Source organism: Melozone crissalis, unplaced genomic scaffold (assembly GCF_028551555.1).
Source record: "Melozone crissalis strain CALT ecotype California unplaced genomic scaffold, PUWL_Pcris_2 ptg000021l_1, whole genome shotgun sequence".
Lineage (NCBI taxonomy): Eukaryota > Metazoa > Chordata > Aves > Passeriformes > Passerellidae > Melozone > Melozone crissalis.
In genome coordinates this window covers 4,148,245-4,164,928 of record NW_026535799.1, presented here as the reverse complement: position 1 = coordinate 4,164,928, position 16,684 = coordinate 4,148,245, and the positions used below count along the sequence as shown (strand labels likewise).

General features: G+C 53.2%; 1 pseudogene; it reads right to left on the bottom strand.

Annotated features, from left to right (window-relative positions):
- Positions 1 to 295: 295 nt before the first annotated feature.
- Positions 296 to 15,581, bottom strand: LOC128937680 (antigen peptide transporter 2-like; annotated as a pseudogene).
- Positions 15,582 to 16,684: the final 1,103 nt, after the last annotated feature.

Here is a 16,684-nt window from a genome sequence, read left to right as displayed (position 1 = left end):
TGTGGATGGCGATATTGGGCATGAGGGGGTGTCACAGATAGAGATGGCGACGTGGGGCTCTATGGCCATGGATGAGGACATGGGGGACATGGCCATGGATGGCGACACAAGTGGCCTAGGGGACAAGTCCATGGGTTGACATGTCCATGCCATGAGGTGTCCCATGGCCAAGGACAACACATCCCCACCACCACCATGATACTGTCCCTTTCATGCTACCATTTATTCCCTGCTCTTCCCCTGGCTGTGACACCCACCTTGTGGGATGTCCCCATGTCCTGGTGACCTGTGTCACTCAGGCCACTCCCACCAGTGGCTCCAGCAGCAGCCAGAGCCCGTCCTTGGCATGCAGGATCAGCTCGGGCTGGCGGCGCGGGGGTGACCTCACGTTGTCCCTCCGCAGCACCAACTGGGACGGTGTCAATGCCACTACCACCTTCATCTCAGCCATGGCAAAGCTCTGCCCGATGCAGTTCCTGCCACCACGTCCCCACTGTCACTGTCATCCCACTGTGAACCCAGCCAGGGACAGGGGTGGCACGTGGGGACACTCCTGTCCCCACTCCAGCACATACCTGGGGCCAGCAGAGAAGGGGATGAAGGACGGCGGGGACTGTCCCTTACTGTTCTCCAGACAGTCTCAGAGGATTGAACACCTGGGGTGACACCGACACAGTCACACTGAGGGGACACAGCTGTCACCACTGTGGTGGCAGGGACACATGGAGGCCTTGAGAACAGTTAATAACAAGTCAATAACAGGATGAGAAAAACAAGTATTAGTCTCAACAAGAAAACCACAGGTATCGGCAACAAAGAGGGGTTGGTGTCTAATCTACAACCAATGATGAGCTCGGGTTTTGTAATATGTATAAGCTTAATTAACACCACTATAAAAGAGTGTAAGCTAGATCAATAAATCGGAGTTCGATGCTGATCAATTAGGATGTGGTCGACTCCCTTCGCTTCCTCAAATGGTGACACCCGATCATGATACAGCAACGCACCACGGAGGAGTGAAGACACGCTCAGGTCCTGAGAAGCAGCCGGGACGGCAGAAAACGCGGAGAACAGAAAAAAAAAGCGGATAAAAAAGAAGCTGAGACGCCTCGTGCCTTGGGTGTCGTACAGGCGAGCCCGACTGATACGTGCTGCACGGACCTTGAAGAGGCTGCAACAGCGCTGACGATTTTAGGTATGAAAAGGCAAGCAGCATATGATTTATTTACTGCCTTTTTACAAAAAAGGCAGGTTAAGGGGATAGATTTGCAAAAGGATTTACCAGGGCTTTTGGTTTATGGCTACGATAGGGGAATTTTTATTAACCCCCATACAGTTCACGAGTTAACGGAGTGACGTAAATTCCGTGATTTATTATGGGAGGCTACTTTAGAGGGCGATAAAACTGCCAAGAAGTTAGGTAAATTATGGCAGGTCATTCGCAATGAATTACTGCAGTTTCAGGCTGAGAAAGAGGCTGCCCAGCAGGCTAGCGCCGCTGATGGGTGTAATAAAGATTACGACCAGGACAGGGGATACGATCAGGATAGGGGATTACCAGTAGCCCCTGCAATGAGGACGGTCTTATTACCTGCTTCGCCGCCCTCTTCTGCTTTAAGCCAGGCTACACAGAGCGCTTCTGAGGCTTCCACACCCCCTGAACAACACGAACTATGGCCAAGACCACCCGATAATCTCCCGAAAATCAATGAGCCGATCCCTGGGGCGGAAAATGACCTAGCGGGGGCTATTGCAAGGGAGCGGAGATTGGCCTGGGCTGCGCTTGCCAGAGACGCTATTAAAAAGGGGGATGGGGAGCTTATCAGCGCTGCTACCCAGCTGGCTTGTTCTGTTGTATTCAATCCGCAAGAGGGAGGGGCCATGCAGGCTACTATTACAGCTCTTGATTGGAAATTGCTGTCTCAGCTGAGGTCTACTGTTAGTCAGTTTGGAGTGAAAAGTGAGCCAGCCAAACAGATGTTAGATTATATTTTTGATGCCAGTCTTCTTCTTTTGGTGAATGATTGTCATGAGATAGATAAATTGATCTTTACTCAGCCTCAGCAATTGTTATTCAATGCTCATTGGCAAGGGCTTGTAAATGAATGCATAGCACAGTTAGGGCTAGGCTTACAAGAACAGGCAAAGACCTCTCAAAATCAGGTGTTATCTGCTCTTGGACCTCTTCAAACGTCAGCAGCACTGCCTTCAACACCTAGTTGGTGCCAGAACCGCAGTGACCATGCACCAACAGAAGTCGTCACTGCAGCATCAGCACCCTCTCCTGTCTCCAACCCGACACCACAGGGAGCCTCGGCTTGGAACCGGCAGCCGCCGTAGAAGTTATGCTGATGACCCTGCACCCACGGAAGATCCCGACAGGGATTCACGGACCTATTGTTATACAGGGTCACGCAGTGGGTGCTTTGCTTTTCGGAAGATCATCTGCGTTGGGATTATTTGTTTTGCCTGGCATCATTGATGTGGACTATATGTTATGGTGCATACTCTTTTCCCACCACTCCAAATTAACAAAGGACTGAGAATTGCTCAGCTGGTGCCACTTGAGCCAAATGACTAAGGGACTACAGACTATGAAAGGACAAGAGAGGGGGGAAAATGGTTTTGAATCCACCAGAGGACTTACCTTACTGGCTTTGAACCTTTCTGAGAGACCCAAGAAAAGGGTGGAAGTGGAATTTCAAGGACAGAAAGGATCATTTTCAGGCTTGTTGGACACTGGAGTCGATTCCAGCATTACTAGCCCTAGCCGTTCGCCTCCTCTCTGGGTTCGCATGAATGAAAAACAGCTAACAGCTTTCCTTTTCAGTAGTCCAATTACCACCTACTGTGCAATGCCTGATAAGGAAGACATTATGGCTCAGTTGGGGGTGGTTTTAACCCTTTGGGGTAAAAGCCATTGCTTGGACCGTGGCTGAGGAACCTTGTGACATATGCTGTAGAGATATTAGATGTGCTTTTAATGCTTCTGCTTATTTTACCTTGTATTTTTAATTATATTCAAAATATGGTCAGTAGAATGATAGAAAAAACCTGGCAGACTAACCTCCTTGTGCAAAAAAGAAAAACGGAGAATTTGTTGGAGAATTTTGCTCAGACGTGGCTTGAAGGAAAAAAGGCCATGAACATATACAGCTGGTTAAAAAATAAAAGGCAGCTGTATGCAGCAAGTTCTCAGGCTTTTCCCTTAACAACAGTAAACACCATGTCCTTGAGGAAGTGATGAGAAAAAACATGGTGGAAAACATGGAGGCCTTGAGAACAGTTAATAACAAGTCAATAACAGGATGAGAAAAACAAGTATTAGTCTCAACAAGAAAACCACAGGTATTGGCAACAAAGAGGGGTTGGTGTGTAATCTGCAACCAATGATGTGCTCGGGTTTTGTAATATGTATAAGCTTAATTAACACCACTATAAAAGAGTGTAAGCTAGATCAATAAATTGGAGTTCGATGCTGATCAGTTAGGATGTGGTCGACTCCCTTTGCTTCCTCAAGGGACACCTCATAGGGTGGCCCTACCTCAGGCTCGGGCCAGAGGTCTGGGCTGTGGTGGGTCCCATAGATGCTCATCAGGCAGATGACCCCTGGTGGGATGGGAATGGCCACTTTAGGGACAGCAGATGAGGGTGGGTGGTGACACTGGGGACACCCTGTCATACCCTTGGGGATGACATGGCCATCATGCTGGGGGATGTCCTCGGTGCAGCGCCGGGACACAGCAGTGACAGGATTGGCGTTTTTTACATCCTGTGACCTCCCTGTCCGTGGGATGTTGTGTCAGACACTGCATGAAAAACGCCAATCACTTGTTTTTCAAAATTTTAGAAGTTTAATAGTAATAAAATGGTTATAAAAATAGCAATATTACTAGAGTAATAAAAATTTGGACAATTAGGATTTAGGACAATATGAGACAATAAAAATAAAGAGTTACAGATGGTCCGGGTACCTTTTTCTGGTACCCATTCAGCACCACAGCCAGATGTGCTTCCACAAACAAAGGCATTGCACAGTTTTTTCCACCAAGATGCTTGAGCTTAACAACAGCAATTTCAGCTGTCAAACACAGAGGTTTGTAATATTGTTAGCATCTGTGCTGTCAAGGTCACGCTGCACCATTGCAGATAAGAGTGAACCCTCATGGACTGTGTGCTTTGCAAATCTGGCAAATTGATGTCACACACATCCCTGATTTTGGCCGTTTAAAACACACCTGTGTCTCAATTGGCACCTTTTCCTCAGCAATATGGGCTACAGTACACACAGGGGAAAGGGGACTGGGTGCCATGGTACACTGGCAATCAGCTTTTGCAGCCTTGGGCATTCCTCAAACCATCAAAACTGATAAAGGGCCTGCTACACTTCCCAGGAAACCAGGCAATTTCTACAGCTCTGGGGTGTATCACACCAAACCAGCATCCCTCATTTACCAGCTGGACAAGCAATAGTGGAAAGAGCACATGGTGCCTGAAAAGGTATAGTTAATAAACAAAAGGGAGGTATGTGGTGAGACCCCACAGAGTAGAATAGCTAAAGCTCTATACACATTAACTCACTTAACAGTCTTAGGAAAATCCCAGAAGCCAGTTATGCTAAATCACTTCTTATCAATGCAATCGTGTGATGTTCAGCTGCCCAAATCAAAGGGAATGGCACGAGACCTCCTTACCAATAGATGGGGGGGTCCCTGGGATCTCATTACCTGGGCTTGGGGACATTCATGTGTTCCAACAGACAGTGGGACACATTGGGTACCTGCCAGAAGCATCCAGCCTACACTGCATCCTGACAGCACCTCCTGATAAACCCTCAGCAGACACAGAGCCGTGTGATCAGTGATTGGTGACAACCTCATGGAAATCTGGGACTGCAGTTCACATAAAGATTCATCTGTTTACAAATTATTCCCCTGTTTACAAACTGTTTTCCTTGTCTACAGATTGTTTCCTAGTTTTTGTGTTTGCTTTTCTTTCTTTAATAAGGGTTGAATGATTCTTGTTCTTACAGACTGTTTTATTTTCTTCAAGGCTTAAATGGTTTGTTGTTTTTACAAATAAGTTGCAATCTGTAACCTATAAGCCTAATGCCTGGGGCATATTTACCTGAGCTCTCCCCTAGCAGTTCCTGGACATAAATGCTGCAGCTATAATGCAAATCAAAATTTATAGAAAAGAAAGGGTGAGATGTTGGTGTCACCTTGCCAGCCCCTGGGCTCAGTGACAAGAGCTTTGGCCAATTTGATCTCTCATAAGCCTGCAGGCATCTCAGTGGCTCAGGACCCAAAGGGGTGCGGAGTTCAAACCAGTGACAGCATCCAGACCAGGCCTTTCAAATGCTCTATATAAAGGAGGCAGTGGAAAACAAAACCCTCTCTTGCCACACAAACATCAGGGTGAGTGGTGTCTGTCTCCTGTGCCCCTCACCCTCCACATGTCACCTAACACAGAGGCAGATCCAGCTCTGGATCACCTCCATGCAGGTGAATCCTGGTGTGTGATCCATGCTGGAATCTCATGGATCCTCTTATTCTGCAGAACAGGCAAAGAAACCAATTGCGTGACCACAGGTACGGAGGGGAATCTGTGCGGGATTCCAGAAGGGATATAGGGCAGGATTCCAGACCAGGGCATGATTCCAGATCAGGATCAGGTAGAATTCTAAAGTGTATCTGGGCTGGATTCCAGAGCAGGATCAGGTGGGATGGATGGGGCAGCATTGGAGTGGGATTCCAGAACAGGATTGAGGGGATTCCAAAACAGATCAGGTGGTGTTGGTGGAGCAGGATTGAGGTACAAGGGATGCAGTAGGATCTGGTGGGATCCTTGCTCTCTGTGGGCTCTTCAGCCAGATCCAACCCATGGTGACAGAGACAGGGTGACACCAACTCTTACTCTCATCACCAGCTGAATGATCCATGGTGCAGGTCCAACCCCTTCCCTCTCCCTGCAGAAAGCCACAAATTGCTGGCAGAGCTCATCCTGCTGTTCCCACTCATCACACAGCAGCCCTTCCCAACGGACTGACTTCCTGTTTTCCCGTGTTTTAAACACAAGAATTACAGTTGTTCAAAATGTTTTATTTCTCATGTATAAATACCCTGGTTTGGGCAATAAATCTCCGTCCCATCCTCCAGTGCCCAGCACTTCCTCTCAGGGAATGAGGAATAGAAAAGGGGACATTGGGAACTGGGATAAAGACACTGGGGATGGGGACACTGGGAAAGGACTGGGGACACCAGGAGCTTGGAGTGAGCACAGCAGGAGTGAGATGAGGACGTGACACCCATGCCCAGATCCATTCCTTGGGATTGATTTCCCACCCTGTGCCCCATGTCCAGGAGCAGACATGGGGACCAGGGATCATGGGAACGTGGTGGATACAGGGGATACACACATATCCAGGGAATGGGCAGACCTGGGGGACACAGTGGGGACATGGGGGACACAGGGAGTTGGGATTCTGAGGATGTGGGGAGAAGGGATTCACAGGACACTGTGACTGGGGACACCAGGAGCTGGCTGGTGACACAAACACCGGGAATGGGGACACTGGGGCTGATTCCCTTTTATTCCCTGCCAGATACAGCCCCCTTCTCGCTGCCCATCCCGGGGCCCTCGGGCTGCCCGGTGCTGCCTCCTCCAAGGAGCAGGCGGCTGTAGGCGCCGCGGCGTTCCCGCAGCTCCGCTGGTGTTCCCGTCTCCATCACGGCCCCGCGCTCCAGCAGCACCAGGCGATCGGCCCTGTCCAGCACCCGTGGCCGGTGGGACACGACCAGCACGGTCTTGGCCAGCCCAGTGTGCACCCAGCGCTGTGCCTGCAGCCAGAGAATGCTCTCATCCCAACCCATCCAGCTCATCCCAACCCATCCAGCTAGGAGAACACTCATCCCAACCCATCCAGCTCAGAGAACGCTCATCCCAACCCATCCAGCTCATCCCAACCCATCCAGCTCAGAGAATGCTCATCCCAACCCATCCAGCTCAGAGAACACTCATCCCAACCCATCCAGCTCATCCCAAACCATCCAGCTCAGAGAACTCCCATCCCAACCCATCCAGCTCAGAGAACCCTCATCTCAACCCATCCAGCTAGGAGAACACTCATCCCAACCCATCCAGCTCAGAGAACGCTCATCCCAACCCATCCAGCTCAGAGAACTCTCATCCCAACCCATCCAGCTCAGAGAACGCTCATCCCAACCCATCCAGCTCAGAGAACGCTCATGCCAAACCATCCAATCAGAGAACCCTCATGCCAGCCCATCCAACTCAGTCCTACCCTGTCCCACCTGATCCCACCCAGTCCCGACCAACCAATCCCACCCCCCTCTCAGTCCCACCCTAATCCTATCATCCTGTTCTTACCATCCCATCTCCCTGTTCTCCATCCCATCCCCATGCCCACTATGCCATCCTGCCCACACTATCCCCATTCCCACTGTCCCATCCCATCCTACTCCTACCACTCCAACCCTTCCCATTGCACTCCATCTCTGTCCTCATCCCAGCATTCCCATCCCCTTCATTCCCACCCCATCCCACCCCACCCTATCGTATCTCCTTGTCTTCATCTTTTGATTCTACTTTCCTGCCATCCTACACCCCTGGTCTCTATCCCATCCTACTATCCTGTCCTATTTCTCCACCTCGTTGACTCACACCACCCCATCCAATCCTGTCTTCATCACATCATTCCCACTCCATGCCAATCATTATCCCTTATTGCCACCACCTCATCCCACCATCCCATTCCAGCCATCCCATCATACCCCATTTTCACCAACTGCACCCCTATCCACACCAACCCCCTCCATCCCACCCCACTCACTGCTCCATCATATCCATCATCCAGCGCCTCGTCGAGGATGAGCACGGCCGGACGCCAGAGCAGAGCCCGGGCCAGGGCCACATGGTGCCGCTCCCCCGCCGCCAGCCGGCCCCCGTGCTCCCCCACCTCTGTGGGAGCGACCACAGGGGATCAGTGGGGTGCAGCCCTGGAGTTCTCCCCTCTTCTCCCACCCCCCACACTCCCCCACCTCTGCGGGGGGACCCTGGGATCAGTGGGATCCCAGCACGAGAGGTTCCCCCCCTTTCCCCTACCCCCCACACTCCCTCACTACTGTGTGAGCAATCCCATGGGATCAGTGGGATGTGACCTCAGGGATCCCCCGCACACCCCACCATGTGCCACCCACTCCGCTCTCCCATCGCTGCCAGAGGATCCTGGGATCAGGGGGATGTGCCCCAGGGGTGCACCATCCATCCCCCTGGCTCTCACCAGTGTCCCAGCCCTGCTCCAGCCCCTGGATGAACTCCATGGCTCCAGCAGCAGTGGCGGCCTCCCGCAGCTCTGACTCTTTGCAGTGCTCCAGCCCCAGCAGGATGTTCTCACGGATCGTTCCAGAAAACAGGATGGGATCCTGCTCCACCAGCACCACCTGCCCCAGCCCCAAGCCCTAGGATGCTGTCTTGGCTCCTGGTGTCCCCACCCCTGTTCCATGACCCCATCCCACCTTGGTGTCCCCATAGTGTCCATCCCTGATCCCATTCTCCCCATCTGTGTCCCCAGTGTCCCCACCCCTGACTTCCCACTTTTCCCATCCCCATTCCTGTCATCCCCATCCCATTTCCCAATGTTCCTATCCCATTTCTTGTTGTCCCCACCCTATTCCTTATGTCCCCATCCTCTTCCCAGTATCCCCATTTCTGCTCCCATGCTCCTGTGGTCCCAGTTCCATTTCACTGTTTGTTGCAGACATCTTTTATGGAAAATCCTTTCCTTAGGATTTTTCCTCCTGAGAAGCTGACAGGCCTCAGGAACAAAATGTAAACATTGATTATCTGCTACTGTGGAATGCAACAGGTGCATCTGTGATGGGCCCATGTTGGATGTTTGTAATTAATGGCAAATCACAACCCAGCTGGTGCAGACAGAGAGCCAAGCCACAAGCCTTTGTTATCATTCTTTCCTATTCTATTCTTAGCTAGCCTTCTGATGAAATCCTTTCTTCTGTTCCTTTAGTATACTTTTAATGTAATATGTATATCATAAAATAATAAATCAAGCCTTCTGAAGCATGGAGTCAAATCCTTGTCTCTTCCCTCATCCAAAAACCCCTGTGAACACCATCACAATTGTCCCCTGACCCCTGTCCCCATTTTCCCCATTCCATGCCCAGTGTTCCCAGTGTCTCTGCTGTCCCACCTTGCGGTGCAGGTACTGGTGTTCATACTCTGGCAGCGGGATCCCATCCAGCAGCACCGTCCCGCTGCCAGGATCCCGCAGCCGCTCCAGCAGCGCCACGGCCGTGCTCTTCCCGCTGCCATTGGGCCCCGCCAGCGCCGTCACCTCCCCAGAGCGCACCTCAAAGCTCACATCCTGTGGGATGGGGACAGGTGTGAGAGTCTGTCTGAAATATTCCTCATCTGCCTCACCATCATCATTGGGGGACCACTGAAGAGTCCCCACTGTCTAAAATCTCTGGTTCTGAAGGAGAAAGTCACATGTCAACAAGGCCCCGAGACCTGAGAGCATTGTTAAGCTGTTGTCCACAGGTGTATTTACTATATGCTACACTGAGCCCAATGAGAAGAAGAAGGGGGCACCTTGCCTTTTTGCAACAGTAGCCTTGGAAGCTGTCCCCTCTTTGCCTGGCTGGACTTCTCCTGAGTTTTGGGTGGTCCCCCACAAAGACCCCTCACTCGTCTTACAACTGCCGTGACAGACGGACTGAGATGTAAGAAGCCTCTCCATCAAAGACCAAGACATGAAACCCCCATGTGAAAAGGCCCCCCACACTCTTTCCAAGGACTGGGACTGAGACCCCCAACCTGGGAGAGGTGTGTGGAGGAGGCAAGCTAACCAAAGCAAGATGGATGTTGCAGGTGTGAGCAGTGGACCATGAAAACAATGGCTCACGCCCACACTGCTGAACATGGACTGTGTGTACCCCTTTTCCAAACATTATTCTTTCCTCCCCGAAGATACAATAAACTACCTTTGACTCGGTTGCAAAATCCATTCCCCTTCCCCCATCAAAAAAAGAGTATAATTGGGGTCCAGATGGACTGCAACCCTGAGATCTCCCCGACGTAACAGGCGGATCCTCGACTGGACTGGACCAAAGGATTTCGTCTCTGCATTTGGTAGCTATATCCCTCTCCTTCTCTCTCTCTCTTTTCTATCTCTATCTTTTTCTCTCCCTTAATCCCTCTATTGCATTTTGTTGTGGTCATTCAATAAAGCTGCATTTGTTTTATTACTGCAAACCTCCTGTGCCGTGTTGGTTTTTTTGCACCCTGAGATCAATCCATGAACTATCAAGAAACCTGTTCGTAAGGATGGATTGTGACAGCAGGTGATGCCAAAATTCCCACCCCTGGGAAACCCCACCTCCCCCCAGACCCACCTTCAGCACAGGGTGCTCTGGATTTCCAGGATATGTGAAGGAGACCTTCTGAAAAGTGACATGGCCCTGAAGCTCGGGAGGCTCCCGCGTCCCCCCGACCGATCCAGGTATTCCCAGATCCTCTGTCCAGCAGCTGCGTTGGTCAGGAATTCATTGAAGCCATAGAGCAGCACCTGGGGAGAAGGAAGGGGGTGGCACCGGGATGGACAGAAGCACAGTCGGATGGACAAACATGTGCATTCCATGGGATCACCTGGATATGGCTACCAACTCTGTCCTGGTACAGCAGGAAGGTGACGAGGACCCCAGGAGTGATGGATCCGTCACGGAGCTGCTGGTGGCTCCTGAAGAGCACCATGACCCGGATGGCCAGTTTGATCACCTGTAGGTGGGACAGGGATATTGCTGCCCCCAACCCACTCCTGGTGTCCCCATTCCATCTGCCCCCAACCCACTCTTGGTCTCCCCATTCTGCCTGTCCCCATCCGACTCCTTTGTGTCTTTATCTCTGTTCCTGGTGGCCTCATCTCTGTTCCTGGTGTCCTCATTCCAGTTCTGGTGTCTCCATCTCACTCTTGATGTCCCTATTCCTGATCCTGATGTGTCACAGACATATTTTCTGAAAAATCTTTTCACCAGGATTTTTCTCCTGAGAAGCTGAGAGGCCTCAGAAACTAAATGTAAACAATAATGATCTGCTGCTGTGGAATGAAGCAGGTGCATCTTTGATTGGTCTCATGTGGTTGTTTTTACTTGATGACCAATCACAGGTCCAGCTGTGTCAGACTCTCTGGTGAGTCACAAGATTTTATTATTCATTCCTTTCTAGCTTTCTAATGTCTCCTTTCTCTTTCTTTAGTATATAATTTTCTTTTAATATATCATAAAATAATAAATCAGCTTTCTGAAACATGAAGTCAAGAATTTTGTCTCTTTTCTCATCCTGGGGACCTGCAAACACCACCACACTGATGTTCCCAACCTTTATCCCAGTGTCCCCATCCTGCTTCTAATGTCACCCTTCCCATTCCTGCCATGCCTGTTCCTGAACCCAATGTCCCTGTTCTGTTGTCCCCATTCCTGGTGTCCCCATTGTACTCTGAGTGCCCCCATCTCAGCTGCTGGTTTCCCATTCCTGGTCCCAGTGTTCTCATTCCCATTGTCCTCATCCCTGATCCTGGCATCCCCCATTCTCTGCTGTTCCCATTCCCAGTCCCCCCTGACCCTGTAGACAAGGACGAAGATTGCCAGCTCCAGCTCTATCTGCTCCTTGAGCCTCAGCTCCTTGGCCAGGTTACATCTGTGCTGCTCCTCCTCCTCCTCCTCTGCTGAAAAGGTTCGGATGGTCTCGATGGCGGCAACAGATTCCTGCACCCCTGCGGCTGTGCGGGCAGATGCTTCCAGCATGGATCGCTGAAGGGCCTGTGGCAGCAACAGGGGATCTCCAACTTTCCCAGGTCACCTTCCTGGCCCACCATCCACATCCCATCCCACCACACCCACTGCATCCCCACTATTGCATTCCCGCCATCCCACGCCCTTCTCTCTCACCCTCACCATTCCCATCCATTCTCCTAATCCCACCATCCCCATCCCCACTGTCTCATTCCATACCCACCACCTTATCTCATCCTTCTCATCCACACCAGTCCCATCTCGACCATTTTGTTCTATCCTCATGTCAGCACTCCCACCATCTCACTCCCCTGGTCTTTATCCCCTTTCATCCCACCATTTATCGTCCTCCTTTCCATTCTCCATCCCATCCCCATCATCGCATTCCCCTCGTCTTCATCCCCTTTCATCCCACCATTTCCACCTCCATCGTCCTCCTTTCCATTCTCCATCCCATCCCATCCCATCCCATCCCATCCCATCCCCACCATCCCATTCCCCTAGCCTCCATCCCAGCTTCACCATTCCCACCTTTCTTCAGTCCCCTCCCACTCTTTCCCTCCTACTCCTGACCTGTTTGCGGGTGCTCTGGATGCGGCGGGTGGCGATTCCAAGGGGCACCTCCAGCAGTGCCAGCAGTGCCAGCCCCGGTGCCAGCCCCACCATGAACCCCCCCACCACCAGGGACATCACCAGGCTCCGCAGCAGCTGGTTGGCTCCACTCGGTGCTGCCCTGCACACCCGTGGCACTTCCATGGAAAACTGAGCCAGGAGCTCAGCTGCAGGGTGGGAAAAGAGGTTGGGATCGTGGTGGGTGAGACCATGATCCCATCATGGATGATCCCATTTGGGATGGGAATGATGTAATGGGGAGCAGTGGGATGGGATGATGGGAATGGCTGTGGAGATGGTCAGGGTGGAATGGGGCGGGACAGGGGAAATGGGATGGTGGGAAAGGAAATGGTGGGATGGGGTGATGGGATGGTGTGAGGCAGCTGGAGATACGAACAGGGTGGAGGCACGGGAGTGAGAATAATGGGGACAGAACAGTGGCTAGAATGGGAAAGTGGGATGGGGACAGGATGGAACACTGGAGTCGAATGAAGCCAGGAAGATGGCATAGGATGGAATTGGATGGGATGGTGGGAATGGGAATGATGGGGATGGAGTCGTGGGATGGGATAACAGACAGATGGGATGGGATGGGATGGGATGGGATGGGATGGGATCAATGGGATGGGATGGTGGGAATAGAATGGAATGGGATGGGATGGGATGGGATGGGATCAATGGGATGGGATCAATGGGATGGGATGGGATGGGATGGGATGGGATCAATGGGATGGGATGGTGGGAATGGGATGGGATGGGATGGGATGGGATGGGATGGGATGGGATGGGATGGAATCAATGGGATGGGATGGGATGAATGGAATGGGATGAATGGGATGGGATCAATGGGATGGGATCAATGGGATGGGATGGGATGGGATGGGATGGGATCAATGGGATGGTGGGGATGGGACTGGGGTGACAGACTAGCTGGGATGGGATGGAACAGGTGGGATGGGTCAGGTGGGATTGGGCTGGGCCGTACCCCGTTACCTACTGGTGTTCCCTGGAAGAAGTCCAAGTCTTGGTGCACCAGGTGAGAAAAAGGCCGCAGGCTCAGGCTCTGATGGAGACGCGCCATCAACAGCATGAAGAGAGACCCCCGGCAGCCAGAAAACAGCACACTGTGGGGACACAGGGACACGGTGACATCGGGGACGTTGGGGACACGGGGACAGGCCCTGGGAATGCTCCAACCCACCTTGTGGCTCCAGCAGCCGCCACCATCCCGACAGCTCCAGCGGTGACTCCGTCCCCACTCCCGATGGCATCCAGCACCTTCCCGGTGGTGTACGGCCCCGCCATCTCCCCTGGGTGTCACCGAGGCTGCGACACCACGGGTGAGACCACTGACACAGGGGGACCCTGATTTGTGGGGGGCAGGATCTGGTCTGGGGAGCGGGGATTTAATTTTGGAAAGGCGGGACACAATTTGGGCAGGAGACAATTTAGAGAAGTCAGGACCCAATTTGGGGGGTTTCGTGAAAAATTTAGGGATTTTACACCCAATTTAAAGTGTCAGTACCAATTTTGGAGGGGTTCAGCACACAATTTTATGGATCAGAACCTAAACATAGGAGATCAGGACCTTAAGATCCCAGGTCTTAGAGGTCAACATCCATATTTGGGCATCAGACCATTAGTTTGATGGTCAGCACCCAATTTTGGGGGACCAACAGTCAAGTTTGCAGGGTCAGAACCCATTTTGGAAAGTGAGCACCCCATTTTTGCAGGGTCAGCACCCAACTGAAGGGGTCAACTCACAATTTAGGAGGGTCACCACTCTATTTTAGGGTGGTCATCGCCTATTTAGGAGCTCAACACTCAATTTTAAGGTGCCAGCATCCAATTTGGTGGGGTATCCCAGATTGGGGGGTTCCCAATTTGGGGCTGCAGAGCCCAAATTGGGGGTGTCAACGCCTGTCACCACATGTCAACGTCCTAAGGTGACGTTAGGATGTTTGTATCCCCATCTGTGTGTTCTGTTTATGCTGGATATCATGTTCTGTGCCTTCAAGGCTGGCTCTGAAGAGTGAAAGTTTTGCTTTGGTTTTGTTATCAGCTGCTCCCCCACGGCTGGCGGGACACAGACACCGGGCAGTACATGGTGCTGCTTTTGCTTTTTGCTTGGCTTTTTGCTTTTCTCTTGCTTCTTCTTTGCTCCTGCTTCGCTCTTGCTTTTGTTTCCGCTCATTATTTAGTTTACCTAAGCAGTCCGAATTTTTCCCTGGACTGTTTCTCCTTTCCCTTTTTTGGACCTACTTGAGCCTGCTCCAGACCGGGACCTGGGAACACCGAGAGTTTGCACTTTGTGGCTGCAGCAGCTGCCCCAGGACCAGAGGGACTGAGAACAGAGCGACCACCCCCAAGAGAGACTTTGTGAATTTGTCATCTTTTTCAGAGTGGTGAAAGAGTGTTGTCATCTGGTATCGTTCATTTTGTGTGCTTTGCCTGTTAAATAAACAGGTTCTTTCCACTTCTCTCTGAGGAATCTTTCCTGAACTGGTTTGGGGACGGGCTGTGTGGGTTTGCTTTCTGGAGGGGCCCCTTTTGGAGGTTTTCTCCCAAATTTGCCCTAAACCAAGACAGTCACCCACCAAGAACAGCCAGCACAAGGCAGAGGACAGCAGCTCCAAGGACGTTCCTCTGCTCCCAGGTCAGTGCCAGAGCGCGCCGGACGCTGCCAGGAGCCTTGGGGATGCCTCTGGGGGTCTCGGGGACGCTGTCGGGAGCCTTGGGGACGCCTCCGGGGGTCTCGGGGACGCTGCCGGGGGCCGGGGGCGCGGCCCAAGCCAGCACGGCCAGGGCGGCAGTGGCGTGGGTGACCCCGAGCCAGGCGGGCGCCGCGGCCGCCAACAGCCCCGGGCCGGCCCCGGGCGGCCCCAGGAGGCTCCGGAAGGTTCCGAACACCGCGGGAGTGGCGGCGGCCGTGACGGCGGCCGCGGTGGCTCCGGAAGGACGGCGAGGGGCTGGCAGCCGGGTGGCCGCGGCCAGGATGGGCAAGCGCAGGGCAGCCTCGAGCCACACGCCCAGCACGCCCAGCGGCGCCAGCAGCGGCACCAGCGGCACCAGTAACACCAGTGCCAGGGCGTCGGCCACCAGCAGCACACCGGGCAGGAGAGTGGCGGGTGGCAGCGCCATGGTGGGACCGGTACGGACAGTGCTCTCTGTGGGGCTCACGGGGAATGAGCAACAGCCTGTGGAGACACCAGTTAAAACCAGTTAGGACTGGGGCGCTCTCCTGTGCACACCAGTGCTCTCAGTCTAGACTACAGTGCTCCCAGTCTGGCCCCCTGAGCTCAGCAGTCCACACCAGTGCTCCCAGTTCAGACCCCTGAGCTCAGCAGTCCACACCAGTGCTCCAAATTCAGCCTGGGGCACTCTCCAGTCCACACCAGTGGTCCCAGTCCAGCTCGGGGCACTTGCCAGTCCACACCAGTGCTCCCAGTTCAGCCTGGAGCACTTCCTAGTCAAGCCTGGGGCATTCTCTAGTCCATATCAATGTTTCCAGTCCAGCTTAGGGCACTCACCAGTCCCCAGCAGTGCTCCCAGTCGAGCCTGGGGCTCTCCACAGTCCACACCAGTGCTCCCAGTCTAGACTACGGTGCTCCCAGTTCAGCCCTCTCAGCTCCCCAGTCCACATCAATGTCTCCAGTCCACATCAATGTCTCCAGTCCAGCTTGGGGCACTCACCAGTTCACACCAGGGCTCCCAGTCCAGCCTGGGGCACTCCCCAGTCCACACCAGTGCTCTCAGCTCAGCTCCCAAAAGCTCCGTTAAGGTTTCGCTTTCGAGCCCCCGCCCATCCCGCTCTGCCCCGCCCTCTCCCCGCCCTGCCCCGCCCAATCCCCGCCCAGACCCCGCCTCCTCCCGCCCAGACCCCGCCCCCTCCGGGCACCGTCTCCTTCGCCTCCCAACCCACTCCAGCCCCCTCTGCCTGGCAACCGATGATGTCACCACCGCTTTGACCAATCACAGACGCTATTTCAGGCGTGGGCGTGTCAGGCCGGGATTCCCGCGCGTGCGTTCCGGGAAACGGCGGCGGCTGCCGGGAAGGGACTGGGGCGGCATCGGGACCACACCGGGGCCGTCCGAGGGCGACACGGTCCGGACCGGGACACGCTGCGAGCAGCACCGGGGCCCGCACGGGCCCCCGGCACTGCCCGGAACCACCGGCGGGAAGAACCGGGAGCAGGACCGGGAGCCAGCAGGACAGACCGAGACCCACCGGCCACAGCAGAACC